We start from the raw sequence: 18,705 nt of genomic DNA, 5'->3' as shown, positions 1-18,705 counted from the left end.
TTTAACCTAAGCTGGTAAAGTAAGCTTAGGAGGTTTTCATGCAGGTCCCCACATTTGTACCTTAGAGTTCAAAGTGGGGAAGAAACCTTGAAAGATGGGAAAAGAGACTGCACTCGAAAGGGGCTCAAAATGAGACTCCTAGAAGTGACACTTATACAACTCACACCTACTTGAACAAGCCAAGATCTCAAAATCAGGCAGTGGGGCCCTCAAGCAATAAGTGTGTCTCGTTTAAACTCCGTATGTGCCATCTGCTTTTGAACCTTTTAAACTCAGGGTTACGTTGTCAAGCTTTTCTCTGCAGCTGAGAGGGAGTGATCTCATGAGAAGGAGTCTTACCTCATTTCCCCAGCATGTGGCTAAGGGAAGGCCTTGTTCATTTAGACTCCAGAACAGCATTTCTCAAATGCAGCCAGCAGCTGATTGTTTTGCAGCCACAAGAGCCTCCAAAGTGCCCCAACAATCGCTCAGATGTTAAGTATTAAAGGTGTCTTCTAAATGCCATAAATCTTCATGCGTGCTCCCTTTTAAATAGTACCATGCCGGCAGAGCTGAGCTACATAGGTGTGGTTTTCTTTCAAGTCACAAAGTGTATTCTTTGGCTAAGAACATAAGAACGGCCATACTGGGTCAGAGCAAAGGTCCATCCAGCCCAGTATCCTGTCTGCCAACAGCGGCCAACACCAGGTGCCCCAGAGGGAGTGAACCTAACAGGCAATGATCAAGTGATCTGTCTCCCGCCATCCATCTCCACCCTCTGACAAACAGAGGCTAGGGACACCATTCCTTACCCATCCTAGCTAATAGCCATTCATGGACTTAACTTCCATGAATTTATCCAGTTCTCTTTTAAACCCTGTTATAGTCCTAGCCTTCACAACCTCCTCAGGCAAGGAGTTCCACAGGTTGACTGTGCGCTGTGTGAGGAAGAACTTCCTTTTATTTGTTTTAAACCTGGTGCCCATTAATTTCATTTGGTGGCCCCTAATTCTTGTGTTATGGGAACAAGTAAATAGCTTTTCCTTAGTCACTTTCTCTGCACTACTCATGATTTTATAGACCTCTAACCACTGTGTTTACATCTCATGTTATTGTAGCTCTGTAAGTGGCTATGGGCCATCTCACTGCGTGGTGTTTGGGTAGGTTGCGATTGTTCATGGGGGTGGGGAGGGAGGTGAAAAAGTTAAAATGTGACTGGGTATCAGAAAGTATTTCAGGTAATCTAGTGCCAGAAAATGACCTTGAATGTGACAGCAGGTGGCTCCTCTGGGACCTTCTGCTAAGAAAAGCAAAACAGAGAAAGAAAAAGAAACACTTCAGCACCAGGGGGAAAGGCAGTTTCCTGTGTTTCCGAAGCCATCTGATTCCATTTCTGAACAAGTTGCAGTGTGAGAGAGAAATTCATCAAATTGAAATGTATGTCGTGCAACGTCCCTACAGCACTTGTGCAAGGGAAGTTGAACCAAATTACTACGGTGAGCTTCAGAGGCGCAAGCTGTTAAATGATGCAAAAACCAAGCTGAAAAGACAACAGCAACAGCTCAGATTTTGTTGTTACTGTTATCATTATTATTACTGGGCTATGTTGACTGGGTTTTTTTTTGTGTGAAAGAAACTTTGGACATATTGGCAGATACATTCTTTCGTTATTAGTCATTATCCTTTCTATTATGTAAAGCATTTTTAAATTTAGTTCAGAATTGTTGTACAGCCGTCCACCTTTGACCAAAAAAGCAAAAGAACAACAAAAAAGACAAGACTGTGCAAAGCACTGGTTTGTTCTGTGTTTAGGTCCAGTAAAGATAAGACACAACTGTACCTTATATTTATTATTGAGTATGCAAAAAATCCCTATGTAAATATGCACATGTAATTTATTTGTTTGTTTTTCCTACAGTTAGTTAAGTATTGTCAGAGCCTCATTCTGAGGCTGCCAAAAATTTGTGAGAACCCCGGCTCTAGAAAGTGTTAGAAAACAAAATCCTATGTTACCATTACTTTCCAGTATTTGCAAAAAGAAAAGGAGGACTTGTGGCACCTTAGAGACTAACCAATTTATTTGAGCATAAGCTTTCGTGAGCTCCAGCTCACTTCATCGGATGCATTCAGTGGAAAATACAATGGGGAGATTTATATACACACAGAACATGAAACAATGGGTGTTACCAGTATTTATTCACTCTCGCTTGCATCTCTGTTCTTTGATAATAAACTCATTCCTGTTTTCTGTATATCTAATTGCTGTGTTCTCAATAGAGTGGTTGGCCTGAATTGAATCTTACAAGCTGCTGTGGACCGCGCCTGTGGGATTAGAGTCACAGTTCTGCATGTGCTCCGGGGAACGGGCTGAGAACTCCCGAGGGACGCTCAGAGGTTTTGGGAGTGTCGATCGCTAACCTGTACACAGAGAGCGAGACCTGCAGGGGGCTGGAAGGTCAGGCTTGCGCTGCCAGGGGTGGTGGTTTGAGAGAGCTGACCCATGGCAGGCCTGGACAAGGCTCCCCCAAAAGTGCCTCGTATGCCTGCTATGGATCACTCAAACGGGCAGACGTCCCCGGCTCATTCCACCCCTGCACCCCCCAGGTACAACCCACACAAGGCATTCGACCAGGGTGAGGAGAACACCTGCAATGCCCTGTCACCTGACGTGCTGAATTTGCCTCTGAGCCCATTTTCCCTTCCAGCTTGGGACTCCAGAACCCTGCCTTGTTGAGCCAGACATGCTTGCCAGCTGCAAACACAGACCCAGGTCTGGGCCACACCCCCAACGCTGCAGACTTTAACCCAAAACTGCTCAACAGGTCACCTGTCTCCAGCAACTAGCTCCCAATGGGATCCAAACCCCAAATAAATCCGTTTTACTCTGTATAAAGTTTATACAGGGTAAACTCAAATTGTCCACCCTCTATAACACTGATAGGGAGAGATGCCCAGCTGTTTGCTCCCCCAAGTATTAATCACTTACTCTGGGTTAATTAATAAACAAAAGTGATTTCATTAAATATAAAAAGTAGGATTTAAATGGTTTCAAGTAATAACAGACAGAACAAATAAGTTACCAGGAAAAATAAAACAAAACACGTAAGTCGAAGCCTAATACATTAAGAAACGGAATACTGATAAATCTCACCCTGAGAGATGTTCCAATAAGCTTCTTTCCCAGACTGGACTCCCTCCAGTCTGGGCCCAATCCTTTCCCCTGGTACAGCCTTGTTCCAGCTCAGGTGGTAACTCGGGGATTTCTTATGACTGGCAGCCCCCTTTGTTCTGTTCCACTCCCTTTGATATCTTTGGCACAAGGCGGGAATCCTCTCACGGTCTCTCTGGGTTTCCACTCCTCCTTCTAAATGGAAAAGCACCAGGTTAAAGACGGATTCAAGTATCATGTGACATGTTCACATGTCCTGTGAGCCCCCCTCCATTCTTTCAGGACTGGCCCGCAGGTATGCAGTGAAGGCTTGCAGGTGAACAGAGCCATCTACAGTCAGTTGTCCTAGCTAATGGGAGCCATCAAGATTCTAAGCCACCATTAATGGCCCACACTTTGCATAACTACAGTAGGACCTCAGAGTGATATCTCATATTCCTAATTTCAGATACAAGAATGACACATTCATCCAAATAGGATGAACACACTCAGTAGATTTGTAAGGTCTCATTACAAAACTTATAGAGACCTTTTGCATAAAGCATATTCCAGTTACATCGTATTCACACTTAAACATTTTTATAAAGCTTATGAAGTGCAATGTCACAGTGTCAATACCCTCAGAGGATACCTGCAGATAGAGGCTTCCCTGGCTGGTGGAAAGGCCTCAACTGCCCTGCTTCCCATGGCCAGAAGGCATTGTAGTACAGCTATTCTCAGCTTACCCGGGCCTATGTGGAGCAGAATGTACATTAGAGCAGCCCCAAGGCTGCTCTGACTTAGACCTGGTCAGCACAAAGCCTGACGATCATTTGTCTACTCTGCGATCAGCACTGGCTGCCAGTGAGTTGGCCACCCAGGAAGCGTAGCCCTTGGCCCTTCCCCTTGTGCCTGAGGTCCCGCCACTCCCCTTCTGCCCCCCTCCCTCCCCTTCTACCTACCTCTCCCCCACAGGAGCCCAAAGCACCCTCACCACAGCCCACAGCCCCAGCACTGGATGGCAGAGGTCGGGGGGCGAGACCCCAGCCCCGGGGCACTGCAACCTCCGTGCCCACAGCCCCATGACACCTGCTGCCCATGCTGATCACGCTGTCTGGATTGAAGAGATTTGATGCACGTTACCCTACTGTTCCCGTATCGTGTCCGAATCCCAGAGCTGTTGGCACCACTGGAAACGGAACATTTATTCATTCCTAAATCTGCTCAAAGTGTGTAAGTGCAAAGAAGAAAGGAATAATAAAATATATATAAGAGAACCCCTGAGATGCCTAGCTCTGTAAACAGTGAGAGGTGAGGAAGCCCCTCTCGTGTGGGTGCATCATATGGTGCCATATGCACACCCAGCACTTCTCAAATCCGAGATGTTCTAATCCACATCCATCTCCTCGCCCTCCCATTCTCCCATCTCCTCCACCTCCATCTCCTCCATGTCGCTGCTGTCAGGGTCGTGTTGGGGCTCCGTCGGAGCCCTGGCTTTTGGGCTATCTGCTGCTCCATAGAAATCCCTGGCAGCATCTCCCATTGGCAGCTGCAATGTGATATTCACAGCAAAGTACGAAGCATGGTTGAAATCTACAAGCACAGAGCCCTGCGGCTGGGTTAGAGGCCAAGTGCACAGAGGTTTGTGCTGCTCATGCAGGTGGAGGGATGAAGGCAAAAACATCAAACTAGGAACCGAATTGGACAACCATTTCACTGTAGACAAAGATCTCATGCCCCTCATCCCGACCAGCAGCTCCCTGCTAGCCCAGTTTTGTCAATATTCCTTTGCCACCCCAGAGCCCCCTGCGGTTCTGGCCTTAGGTCACCCCAGACAGCTCTCTTGATTCTCTTCACTCCTTCTGTGGCAGATACAGGATACACAGCGGGGCGGTGTGCGGGTTTCCTTGGCACTCACTTCGAGTGAGCTCCATAACTCAAGGCTTCACCGTTCATTAGTAACACGCCAATTGCAACCCCACACCAGCCAAACCCATTCGCAGCTCCAGCAGGGCTTCCTTTCTGTTCCTTACCCGCCTTACACACACTCCGCCGAACCCAGAATACACTGGCGAGGAACATCTCTTCCTGACCCCTGCATGTGACCAGCTGAAGCAAGAGACTTGGGACCATAAGACATATACCAGACAAGACCCTCAGGGTTGCCCAGTCCACCCCCATCCCACAAGCAACCCTCTCATACAGTCACACTCAAATGTGTCCAATGCTCTCTTACAACTAATAAAGTTTGCCCCTATTGGGAGGCTGTTCCAGAACCTCCCTCCTCAAATGGTTAGAAACTTTCTAATCTCCCAGCCTGAACTTGTTCTTGGCCAGTTGATTCGCCTTTGTTCTTGGGCCTACATTGTCCTTTAGCTAGAACAGCTCTCCACCCTCCCTGGTCTTTACCCCGATGTATTTATGGAGAGCCATCAGATCCCCTCTCAGCCTTTGTTTTGCTAGACTAAACCAGCCCAGCTCTCCCAGCCTTCTCTCGTGAGACAGGCCCTCCATTCCCTGATCATCCTGAGAACTCTTCTCTGTACCTGTTTCACTCTGAATTCATCTTTCTCGAATGATCAGAATCATACACAGGATTCTAGAGGAGGGCTCTCCAGGGCCATGTACTTTCGTACTTCTCTGTCTCGACTGGAAGTGCCTCAGCTGATGTATCCTAGCATCACATTTGCCTTTTTCATGGCCACATCACATGGGTGGCTCAGTCACCGTATAATCAACCAACACATCAAGGTCTCGCCCCTCCTCTGTCGCCTCCAACTGATGAGCCCCAGCATCAAGAAGAAATTCTTCTTATTAGACCCTAAGTGGAGGATTTTGCACCTGGTACCTTTAAATGTCATCCTTCTTCTGGTACTCCAGTCTTCAAGGTCATCCAGATCTTCCTGTATAATATTCTACCCCCTCTGGACAGACCATGTTTCCCAGCTTTTTAATCATCAGTAAGTTTTGTTATCACTCTCCTACTTTTTGGGTTAACACCATTAATAAAGAGATTAATGAAGATGGATCCCAAAACAGATCCTTGAAGAACTCCATTAGGAACCTCCCTCCGATCCCATAGTTGAGTTTCCAGACTTCTCCCCTTTAATTGGTTCCTTACCCGCCTTACAATTCTTGTACTGATCCCCGTCTTCTCTAATTTAGCTAAGAATTTCCCACGTGATACCGTATCAAATGCTTTACTGAAGTCCAAGTATATTAGATCTGCTGCATTTCCCTTCTCTAAACAACCAGTTCTCAGCTCAAAGAAAGAGCTCAGGTTAGTCTGGCCCCATCTACCTTTGGTTACATCCCCTTTTCCATTTACCTCTGTTGGAGACCCCAGGGCATGGCCACTAGTTAAGTTGAGGAGATGGAAGGCCATAAGGGTCGAAGAGGTCTCCCTGCTAAAGGCCTAAGGGCTTCTTCTCAACCCCCCTTAATAGAATTCAGGCCTGGCTGGTTTGAGTAAGCTCTTTTGCTCTTAAAACAATGTTGCAGATGCAGACAATGCCCCATAGTGTAAGGTTTGCTGACGCCAAGTTAAAGATAATAGGAGAGAGAGCTACAAGGCCAGACAGGATGTGCTGGTTCTTTAAGTTGCTAGGAATGCTTGTTAGAGGTTGCAGGAAATAAACATTGTCCTAACCCATATAAGAAAGGCAGAGTATTTGTGCAAAGTTTTGATTGGCTGATGTGTAGTGCAGTAGCATTGAGGAATATAAATGTGTGTAATGACCTGCTCTGATGTGCAGGATTTGAGATTCTATTCTCCCTGTACCTTGTTTGCAGCTGCAAATAAACTTTTCTGCTTCCCCACCCCGTTGTGATTATTGAGTGACGCACACCGGGTAACGAACCCCCCCCCGCTGTTGTTCGCCTCTGGCACTGGGTGCCGGCAACAGCTTTTGGAGTCCCAACGTGGGGTGACGAGGATGCAATTTAGCCTTGCCCAGATCCCTTCTGGAAGTCGAGGATTGCAGCGACAACCGACGCCCAGCACACACCGGTGAGTTCATTGGGGGCCTCAGAGGAGAAGGAGTTTGATCAACCCCGGAGGGAACGATGGTGCAAGACACTCACATAGTGGAGAAGCAGCTGTGGGAGACGGTGAGGAACCTGTTCCTTGGATATAGGGGAGGAGCAGCTGCGGGCGATGTTGGGGAACCGGTCCCATGGATAAGGTAGGAACCTTTTGAAATCCGGATTATATGCTCTGTTGGAACCTGGGGATGCCCACAGTTACCCTGTAGGTATCGGACAGGAACAGAGCACGGGAGGTACGGTACGATGCACGCCCCTAGAGTGTATTTTAGTAAATTGGAAGATATTTGGATCAGATCCAATGACTACGGGTAAATTAAAGCGATTTTGTACAGTTGACTGTCCTCAGTACCAATTAGAGGACCAAGAACAGTGGCCTCCCAGAGGATCACTAAATCATAATACAATCCTCCAGTTTCTCCTGTTCTGTCAGCGAACGGGGAAGTAGAATAAGCATTCGTATGCTTACTTGTTTATAACCTTATAGTCTCATACTGATATTTTACAATGCTGTAATTTAACCCCGATTGGCCCTGTAGCAATTAATGTCAGTCCCCGGATCCCCACCCCAAATGTAATGGCAGATCCGGTGTCTCCTTCGGCCCCTACACCCACACAGAGCGAGGCTCTAAGTAAGATTCTTAGTGAAGCTCATAGTGGGGTTCAGGCTCCATCTGCTGGATTATACTCGTTACTTACCAAGACTAAAATCGCCCCTAATGCAATAGAAAGGACAAGCTCTTACCATGCAGGTCTATACTCATGCATCTTTTAATCCTATGGACCTGGCCGCTTTCAAAGCACAGGCTGGAGAATTTTCTATCAACCCAAGCAAGTTGGTATCGGTCTTTGAGGGATGTCTTAGCAGCTACAAGCCAGGCTGGGATGATTGTAATGTCCTTCAGCAAACATTATTGACTGAGGTTAAACAAGAACAGGTCATAGCTAAAGCAAGGAAAAAAGCGAAAAGGCGATATGACCAAGACCGTAACAATGTCCCGATCCCAGATAATCAAGTTCCTATAAAAAATCCTAGGTGGGACCCAAATGACAATCAGGCTATGACCCACCACACCTTCTATAAGGAGCTGCTACTGTATAGACTCCGTCATGCAGCTGTCAGACAGAATAATTAAACTAAACCATAGAAGGTAGTGCAGGATCCAAAGGAAAGCCCTGGAGCTTTTTTGCAGCACATTCGAAACACGATCCAACAGTATACCAATGCAGATCCTAATAATCCACAAACTGAGGCAATTATTAAAGGAGTATTTACAAGCAGGGCAGCCCCCGACATTAAGAGAAAGCTACAGAAAAAGGAGGATTTGATAAGTATGACCATGGCACAGATTTTAGAAGCAGCAAATCAAGTGCATAGTTTAAAAGAAGAAAAAAAAAAAAAGCAAGTAAAATTAATGGTAGCGGCAGTGCAGGCAGGCACGAAGAAAAGTAAACAAAAAAAAGGGGGCCGTGGCCACGGACGTCCAGGCCCGCGAAAAAGACGACTGGGGCGCAATCAGTGTGCCCTGTGTCGGCAAGAGGGACACTAAAAAAATAATTGCCCAAACAAAAAGAAAAGGGGAAGTACCTCTATGATGGCGATAAAAAAACAAAAATAAGGGTGTCAGGGGAAACAGATCATCCTACCCCCGGAACCCCGAGTAAAAATGCGGGTGGGAAATGAAGAAATAGATTTTTTAGTCTCCTGAATTTTGTGGGACTCCAAGGATATCGGGTAGCACGAAGTAAGGCTCAGATTGCTCTCCCGCAGGTACAGTACCTCGGGTTCTACATACAGCAGGGGGAACGCCAGCTTTCAAATAAAAAAATAAAAGCCATATGCCAAGTTCCTATCCCGAGTAATCACAAGCGGCTCAGAGCATTTCTGGGGATGGCAGGCTTCTGTAGAATATAAATCCCAGAGTTTGAACTATAGGCTAGACCCCTGTACGACTGTGTAAAAGGAGCAGACCATGACCCCTTTCATTGGACCCCAGAGGCTGACAGGGCATTTAAAATCCTAAAAAACAAGCTAATGGAAGCCCCGGCTCTAGGTCTGCCAGATCTCTCCAAGCCATTTCAGTTGTATGTACATGAACGAAAGGAGGTGGCCCTGGAAGTACTCACACAGCTGCTAGGAGCATGAAAACGTCCGGTGGCATATTTTTCGAAATAACTGGACCAAGTAGCCAAGGGCTGGCCAGCGTGCCTGCGGGCAGTGGCAGCCACCGCCCTGACCCTGGCAGAAGCAGAGAAACTGACACTAGGGGGAACAATACAGGTTTTTACACCACACATGGTACGCGCTTTACTGGATGTTAAGGGCGGCCTCTGGCTCACACAAGCGCGTATGGCAAGATACCAAGCAAAGCTCTTAGAGAACCCTGAGGTCACGCTGCAGCCTTGTCCATCCCTTAACCCTGCCACCCTCTTACCAAAAACTGAGAAACAGAAACATGACTGTTTAAAAATCATAGATGCCCAATATTCTAGCCGCCCGGACTTGAAGGATGTGCCCCTCCCAAATGCAGATTATGAGTGGTACACTGATAGTAGCAGCATGGTAATAAATGAGCAAAAAACGGCGGGTTATGCTATTGTAACCCTCAGTGACACCGTGGAAGCTGAAAGTTTGCCCGCTGGGACCTCTGCCCAGTTGGCTGAGCTAGTGGCCCTGACCCGTGCACTCGAACTGTCCAAAAAAAAACCAGGTCAATATTTTCACTGATTCCAAATATGCTTTTGGGGTGCTGCATGCTCCTGCTGGCCTGTGGAAGCAGAGGGGAATGCTGACAGCCCAAGGCTCCCCAGTCAAGTATGGGCCCCAAATCCTCCGGCTTCTAGAGGCAGTGCAACTCCCTTTGGAAGTGGCAGTGGGACACTATAAGGCCCATCAGAGGGAGGATCAAGATGTGACCAGGGGTAATGCCAGGGCAGATAAAGAGGCAAAGCATGCTGCCACCCTGCTGTTCCCTCAGACTAAAAACACCTATATGCATGCCCTTATCCCATCAGTGGGGAAGCTCCCGACCCCTCAGTATTCTGGGGAGGAGAAACAGCTAGCTGACAAACTTGGTCTCCAGGAAAAGGAGGGATGGCTTCATTCCCCAGAAGGGAAAGTCCTCTTACCAAAGGGCCTAATTCTGCCAGTATTACAAAAATTACATCAAACCACTCATGCTGGCAGGGAGGCACTTATCCAAGTAATAAAAAAGTACTTCATAACCTCCAGACTCGGAGCCCTAGCTGCCCAAGTACAAACAAAATGCCTAGTCTGTCAAAAGAATAACCCCCAATCAGGACACCCAGTACCACCAGCGGCCCTGGAACCCACTCCAGGCCCCGGACGGGTGTGGCAAATAGACTTTGCTAAGTTTCCCCGGACCCAAAAGTTCAAGTATCTCCTTGTCATAGTAAATGGATTCAGCAGATGGTCAGAAACCTTTCCATGTCTCAATTGCACTGCCAGGACAGTGGCTCTCAAGTTTGTTAAAAAGATTATTCCTCCCTTTGGACTTCCCCAGTGAATAAAATCTGACAATAAAACACACTTCACGTCAAAAATCGTCCAAAGCATCTCAGACACCGTACAGATTCCCTGAAAACTCCATACACCCTGGAGACCTCAAGCCAGTGGGGTAGTGAAGTGGATCAATCAGACCCTTAAGCAACATCTCTCGAAAGTATGCCAGGAGGCCTCCCTACTGTGGCCTGATGCCCTGCCCCTAGTTCTGCTCCGCAGCCGTGCTCTCCCAAAGGGTAAATTAAAGCTCAGTCCCTTTAAAATTATGTTTAAAAAAACACGGCCTATAAATAGTACACCGCTTATGTCAAAAAAAAAAGTAAAAATTAAAAAACAAGTTTCTCTCTCAGTATATGTGTTCCCTGTCTGCTGTTCTTTGTCTCTTCACAGGTATGCTAAGGATTCCCAGCCTCTACCCTTGGACTCACCCATCCACTCCCTGCAGCCTGGTGATTCAGTGCTTGTACGTACCTGGAAAGATGAGCCCCTCCAGAAAAAGTGGAAGGGTCCTGCTGGTCTCCCACACGGCAGCAAATGCCGAGGGACACAAGAATTAGATTCATTATACCCAGCTGAAAGACGTGTCAACCCCCCCCCCCCCCTCCCGCCCCCCGGCTGAAAGGTAGACCGTGCATTCAGCCCCCTCCAGTGAAGATCTTAGACTAAAATTACTATTTAAACAGCAGCCCACCAAAAAAGCAAAAAAATAAATAAATAAGTATATTTTATTCCCCCTCTTAGCCATGTGCCTAACCGGTACTGCTGTTTCAAGCATTGTACCCGTAGATACCTGGCTGGCACTGGCCCAGAGTGCAGTGAACGCAACGTCGTTCTCAGAGAACCTTATTCTCAGAGACTAAGGCAGCAGCTCTGGCCTTTTCTTTCGTTAGTATCCCTGGGCTTGTGGTGCATAATTACCACGCAGTAGAGCACCTTGCCTGCACAGTGGCAAAGGCCATTAATTTAACCTCAGCCGTCCTGGCCCAACTCTCACATGAGTTAGGGGAAGTACGTCAGGGCATGCTACAGAACAGGCTGGCTGTAGACTATTTACTTCTACGCCATGGTCACCTATGCCAGGAGTTTGCAAGCATGTGTTGCTTTAATATAACAGATGCAGAGCCGTCCGTAAAAGCTGATTTCCAACGCCTAAAGCAGCTAGCAAAGAGCATTCATCAGCAAACCAGAGAAAATTAGCTAAGCTCTCTATTTTCTAGTTGAAGCCTTTCCCCGTAGCTAAATAAGTTATTTAGCCTATTATTTAAGGTTTTTTTCCTGTATGAATCATGTTATATTTACTATGTTATATATAGTCCTGGTAAAAATGCTTATTTTGCATAGTTTTAAAAATCTTAATTTTATGCATAGCCCGCTAGTAAGTAAATAAAAATAAAAAAACTCAAGCAATAAAAATAAATAGTCTCAAAAAAAAAAGATCCCGGCCTGGGGGAGCCCTAGCAGAGGGGTTCATTCCCCGATACTTACTCATGACCGTTGCAGCAAGGGGTCCTTGTGGGGTGGGAGGAGGTGCCACCCCGCTCTGGCTGGCTGGCTTTGGAGAGATACAAGGGTGAAGAGCGCGGTGAGGAGTTGGTGCCCTGGGAAAGAGGTGGAACAAGAGTTGGGGCTAAGGGCCGAACAGGGGTGGAGCATCTACGGGGAAAAATAAGTCAGTGCCCGTGGAGGGGAAGGCCGGGGGCTCTGTTCCACGAGGGCTGAGCATGTCAGAGCAAAACTCCTGAGCAGCGTCATTGTGGCCTCCCCCTGAGTGTCCCTGATTCCCCAGGGTATACTGCATTTCCCCGGCTCCTTCCCTTGCTAGGTGTAATTTCAGAAAATCACTCTCCTGTCCCTAACTCCCACAGCCGCTGTGTATGAGCCACTGCCAGGCCTCTCTAGATGGGCTAACATCTGGATCCTGCCCAAGCTGGTTCTATCCCACGTGGCCAATTGCAAGTGACCAAAAAAAAAAAATCACAAGTCAGAGCCCCCCTGAAAAACGATTGTTTTTAAAGTCTCGTTGGTTTTAAGCCAACAAGTTTGGGTTCTGTTCTCCAGCTCCTGGTGTTGGAGCCTTTTGGGGTGGGGTCACCTTTTCAAGCTTTTCTCCCCATCCAGGAGAGCAAGATCATGAAAAACTTCTGCCAAGAATGGCCAACCCCGCCAAAACCTTCTACCAGCACCGGAAAACAGTTAGTCCCAAATTGGGGAAGAAACAAAACAAAAAACCCCACATCATCCAAACCATTTTTGGTTTTTGAATTTTCCAACAAAAAATTGATTTTTTCCTGTTAAAATGACACTTTCCACAAAAAATTGTCTTTAATCGAACACCCAATTTTCCCTAGCACAAAATGTTGATGGAAACATTTCAGTGTATTAGTTAAAGTTGCTGTGAAATCCCCACCTCCCCATACCTCCCTACCAGCACCAGCCCCAGCACCTATGGGGCGTGCAGCTGTGCAGCCTGCCTGGCTGTAGGGCCCCTTCCCTGCCTCCCAAACAGCAGCTGGAGCCAGGGAGCCATCGGGGATCCCCACAGGGACTGGCTTCACCTGCTGCTGCTCAGCTCAGCCCCACAGGGTCAGCATCAGCCTCTCCCCATCCCTTTCCTGGGCAGAGAAGCGGCAGTACCTGGAGCTCCGCTGCCCTGAAGATGCCCCACGGGCTGCGGTGCCTTGGCGCAGGGAGAAGCTGCTGGATGCGGCTGGGCTGGGGGTGAGCGCTGGGCTCGGGAACCTCTGGGACAGCCGGGCGGTCGGTTTGCGGGGCTGGTCCTGCTCCTGTGAACACAGCGCGCTTCTCTCCAAGGGGAGCTTGAACAGGGCCTCCAGCCCCAGCAGGAGCAAGCGTCTGCAACAGCCCCGGGGACCCAGCACAGAGACACCCCCGACCCCAGTGAGCTCCCCTGGGGCAGCAGCAGCCTGGCCTGAGGGGAGAGAGGGAGAGAGACACAGCAGGGGAGAGTAATGGGATAGTTCTGGTTTTGCACCGTGCAGCGAGGGAGAGCTCAGCTGAGCACCCAGGGCAGGCAGGGTGTTAGGGCAAGGGGCTGACAAAGGAGGAACTAGAGAATGCCTGAATCCTGTACAATCCTCTAATAAAGCTCAAAACTTGACCGCCTCAGGAAGCAAAGCATGGCTCGGAAAACTCTCCTCCCATTGCAAAGCCATTCCGGAGTTGTTAAATGAATCTCTAACCGGCTCTGTTGATCGTCTGGTGGAACTGCCCATGCCCCGTTTACACCACCAGCTTACTGCGCTTTCGTAGAGTCAGGTGACGGGGGGCTGGCCTTAGCTTTTGGTGAAGTTGCCGCCGATCTCGCCCGTTCCTTTTGCGCCTCTGCCATGCCGTGGGTCGGGGTGTTTCTGGGGCTCTTCCTTCCAGCCCGCCCCTCTGGGTTTTTGGATGGCACTTCAGGGAAGAGATTCCATCTCCCGTCTGGCCCGTTCAGTGGGGCTGGAGTCCGAAGCAGAAAAGGGGAGGGGGAGGTGTGTTGTCTGGGGGTTAGAGAAGGTAGAGCTGGGGCGGGCGGGGGGGGGCATGGCGGGGGGGCAGCTGCAGGGCCCATGTGTTCCCAACACCTCCGCATGCCCCTTTCTTCAGGCCCTGTCCCGCCCAGGGGCGCTGGAACCATTTGTACAGTGAGGGGGCAGAGAGCCACTGAGCCAAACTGTAAACCCTGGATAAGATGGAAACCGCTTCAAGCCAGGGGGGGGGGGGGCGGCCCCGCTAGGTCCAGCACTGGTGGTCCTGCCCATGTTGATTTTACAGAAAATATTTGGGGCTTTTTTGTCCAGTTTTTTTATTTTTATTTATTGATTTGCAAATCCCCAGCTGCTGGCTGAGCAGGCGAGACTGAGAGGCGCAGAGAATAGGGACGGAGGGAAGAGCGCGTGGAAAGAACACACAGAGGAGGGGGGAGGGATTATTTTGTAAACTTTCTTTGAATGCAGTTTAGCAGCTGGAGACAGAGAGGATTGGCCAGCGCCTTGCATCCAGCCAGCCCCACTTGATCACAAGCAGAGAATCCCCTGGCAAGCCCCAGGTTAGGGAACTGGGGCTGCAGGGTGGGGCAGGGTTGAAGCGTGTGTCTTCTCGAGCAGGGGGAGTCGACCTTGGGTTTTAAGGTCTTGGGGCTGGGGGGAGCATGTCCTCACTGCAGAGTTAACTGGAGTTATGGACCCTGGGGGTTATAATCTGCTTGCAGAGATGTGCTGTGTAAATGCATGAGATGAAATCAGATCTGGTGCCGGCGTGAGAGGTGTACATGGCGTGATGGGGGGTGTGTGTGTGAGTATGAGAAGCAGCCCTTGTTAATTGCACGCTGCCCACTCATGGCAGGGAAACCCCAGCACTCACCTCTAGATCTTTCTGTGATCTACCTACAGGAAGGAGCAGGTGGATGTGACACCCCTTCATTCCCTGTCTCAGGATCTTCCCAGGCCTTCCTCACCTCTGACTCCGCTCTCCCGGTTGATTGTTAGGGCTGAGCTCTGGCTCTTTGTCCGGACAAGCCCCAGCAGAAAATGCACAAGCCCCATGCCTGTAGAACGAATTGTAAGAAGCTTGGGGTCACATTCTTTTAGATCAAAACCCCCTTTGTTCTGCCACAGCAAATATCTCAAACTTTTTGGTAGCAAGTTGTTCGTTTAAAATCTTTTTGTTTAAGAAGAGTCCTACCTCTCTTCGAGCCAGCATTGTTGATGTTCCTGGAGATGTTTTGCTCAGTCATGGAATGTCGGGGGTTTAAAAAACGCCATGGTTTGCTACGAAAAAGCTCTAAAAGTCTTGAGCAGGTTTTGCAAAATAATGCCCAGAGTTCGGCTCCTAAATCCAGGTGTAAATGGGCAGCGCCCTGCAAATCTGCAGAGATCCGCTTCGTAGCCGTGGATCGTGTGCAGAAACAAATGTTGTACTCGCACAGGGCTCTATAAACGTGGCCTGATGCACAAGAGTGTGAGACCCTCTCGCTCTCACTGCAGCTGCTGAAGGCCTGGCACTTCAGTGTCCTTACAGGACCAAGAATGGACGGAAGGACATGAGAATAATTGCATTGCACACTTCCCGTTGTGCTGCCCTGCAGCAGAATTGCATGAAGTGCAATGGGTGGGGAGTGAAGGGTTGTCAAGGGGAGAGGTACCTTCAGGAACAAGACCACCTGAAGGGGGAACCGGCACCTATAACTGAGCTCCTCCTGGTTAGCAGAGCTCTGTGGTTCGTTTTCCGCTGTAGTGCTAAGATTCTTTCCTAGTGTTACATGGGGAAGATCTCAGCTGAGCATTTCCTGGTTTTCTAACAGCTGAGTTTGGGGCAGTGGCACCCCGGAAGGGCCTGGGGAGCAGAACTGCCTGTTGGTCAGCAAAAACAGGGTGGATTTGATTTTAAATCAAATTGATTTAAATCACTAGTCAGGACGACTCGATTTAATCATGGATTTCTACATAAAAGTGTATTCTTGTTGGTTGTTATAACCTTAATACATGTTCTTCACAACTCAGAGATAGATGTAGGTTTCATTTTTAGAAGGTACACACTATACATTTTTAAAGGGTGATTTATTCTGAAAACTTTTCAGATGAGTTTTACAGCTATCTCAGAAAATGAATGATTGTTTGGTTATTTCATTTACCCAAGGTTATTGAAGCAGATAGTTCCCCTCCCAATGACTTCATAAATATCTCCAATTCAACAGGTTAATCGTTAATATTTGGAGGATTTTCTTGCCAGGCTGTATATCACCTCTCCATATTTATTTATTTATTTCTTTGAAAACATTTTTGCTGTTAACAACCATGTTACCTCTGGAGACACAAATCCACAGTTTGAGAACTGCAAAACTAAACATCTCTGATGGTATCTTCTAGACTGAGCACTGAATCCCATTGGGTAGATAGAAAGATTAACCTACACAATCTATACAGAAGCCTGTGGAACCCCATAAGATTGGGTCCTTCATCCATGAAGTATTGGAACTCATTTACAAAACTTTTCTTAAACATTACATGAATATATTGTCTCATACTATAGAATTAGAATTTATCATCCCTATTCCATGATGAGAGATCTTGGAGCTAGAATGTATCTTAATTAAAACTATCTTTAGATAGCTTTTTGAGGGGCAAAAACCATTTTATCAAAAAAATCCAATTTTTTTGATTTTTTTTTTAAATCATTGATTTTTATCCACCCTGTTTGCAAGTGAATAGCAAAGGTGGTCCCAGCAGGGAGCCAGAGCGTCCAAATTCTTCGCTGGTGGGAGAGCCTGTCTGTGAGCATCTGTAAAGCATCTCACTTCAACAGTGACTGGTTGAACGATTTATTGTAAGGGACGCCCTTTCTCAGACCCTTTCCCTTTATTGTCTCCCAACCCCTCACGTCAGTCCCTGACCCAGGATTGCCAAGCCAAACTCAAACACAACTTGTTTGAAATCTCACAGCTCGCCAAGATTACCTAATTGTCCAGGTGGCTGAGCCCGTTTTCCACAGGGTCAGTCTGAGTTCAAGTCAATGCCGCAGGGCATTTCAGGCTGCTGTCCTGTCTGGTCCAGCCCAGGGGACAATATCTGATGCTTCAAGGAAAAGCAAGAACCCGCTGTAACATACATGGCTAGTTTTACCATGCTGTAAATGCAGGTGGGGAATTAATTACTGACCTCGGTGGCGTTCAGACTATGTCCTGAAGCATGGGATTGGGCCAGAGGGACAGCTAGCGCTGGACACAGTGTGTAGGGTCTCGGAGTGGGAAGTTCCTTGGAGAATTCCACTGGGTGGGAGACTCAGCTGTGAAGGGAGGGGGCGGGCAGGAGCATCTCATAAACCCAAGATTGGAATAACTGAAGTATAGTTCCTTTTACATGGAGCCTCAGCTCTCTGGAAACTCTGCAAACACTTTAACCACATGTTCAACTCCATCTGTAGGAGTAGCCTTGGATCGCAGTGGGAGGGCTCAGGTGCGTAAGTGTTTGCAGGGTGGGCGCTCAGGGCAGTCCCTGACACCAGGGCAAAGCGGATGTGACGTGCCACTGTCTGGATTTGGGAGCCTGCCTGCACACCAAATTCACTAGGTGGTGGGTGCATGACTGCAAGGTGCTGGGCTGGGGAAAATCAGCCCCGAGTGGTTATTTTGAGTAGAAAACCAGAGCCACTTCTGGGGTCTTTCAGCTTCTAATGCCCTTTCTCTTCTGCAGCTGGATGTAAGCCTATGATAAAATCCTTCTCAATGCCAAGTCAGTGCCATAAATCACTGGACTGGGTGCAGGAATCAGTAGGCGACGTTCTCTGGCCTGGGTTATGCCAGGGCTCAGACTAAATTATTCTTCCCAAAACTTTTAAAAGCTGAGCCCCCTCCTCAAGGCAAAGAAACCAATCGTGCCCCTCACCCATCAGCAATGTGTTAGTGACCCCAGCCCCCATTTTCCTGTATACATCTTCAAACCCCACCCTTCCCACCATGGCTAGCCCTTCCCCATGCTTCAGGAGACGCTGGAGGAGATGATCCTAACCGTCTCCTCTAACCTTAAGAACCTGAGGGACCCCATCTTGGAGCATCTTAAAAATCCCAGTTCCCAGAGTCTGGAACAGGGGCTGCTTTGCCGGGCTCACCTTTCTCCCTCCGTCAGGTTGGCCGATGGGGATAATGAGCCTGGAGATCTCATTCCCGCTGCTCTGAGTGCTGCCCATGTGCACTCGACCCAACTCAGCTCTTACTGTACCCCAGGAACGTCTTCATCTTCTGGGATCCTCATGGCAGCAGTGGGATGATTTAACAGAGTCCCTTAGTCATGGGGCCTTTCTCTCTCTTTTGTTTCAGAGCCAGCGTCCTGGAATCGTCTCATGGTGCGTGGAGTGGTGGGGGTGGTGGGGGTGCTGGTCTCACTATACCTATGTGGGTTTTGGAAAGGTAGAGGGAAAGTGTTTGCCTATTCGCAACTTGTCCTCAGGAAGCTGCTGACTCATCCCTCCCAGTAGCCTGGAAGTCCGCAGGATTCCCAGGAATCTGAGCTCCCCG

Source organism: Lepidochelys kempii, chromosome 14 (assembly GCF_965140285.1).
Source record: "Lepidochelys kempii isolate rLepKem1 chromosome 14, rLepKem1.hap1, whole genome shotgun sequence".
In the NCBI taxonomy this organism is placed as follows: domain Eukaryota; kingdom Metazoa; phylum Chordata; order Testudines; family Cheloniidae; genus Lepidochelys; species Lepidochelys kempii.
Note: the sequence above shows the minus strand (reverse complement) of the source record.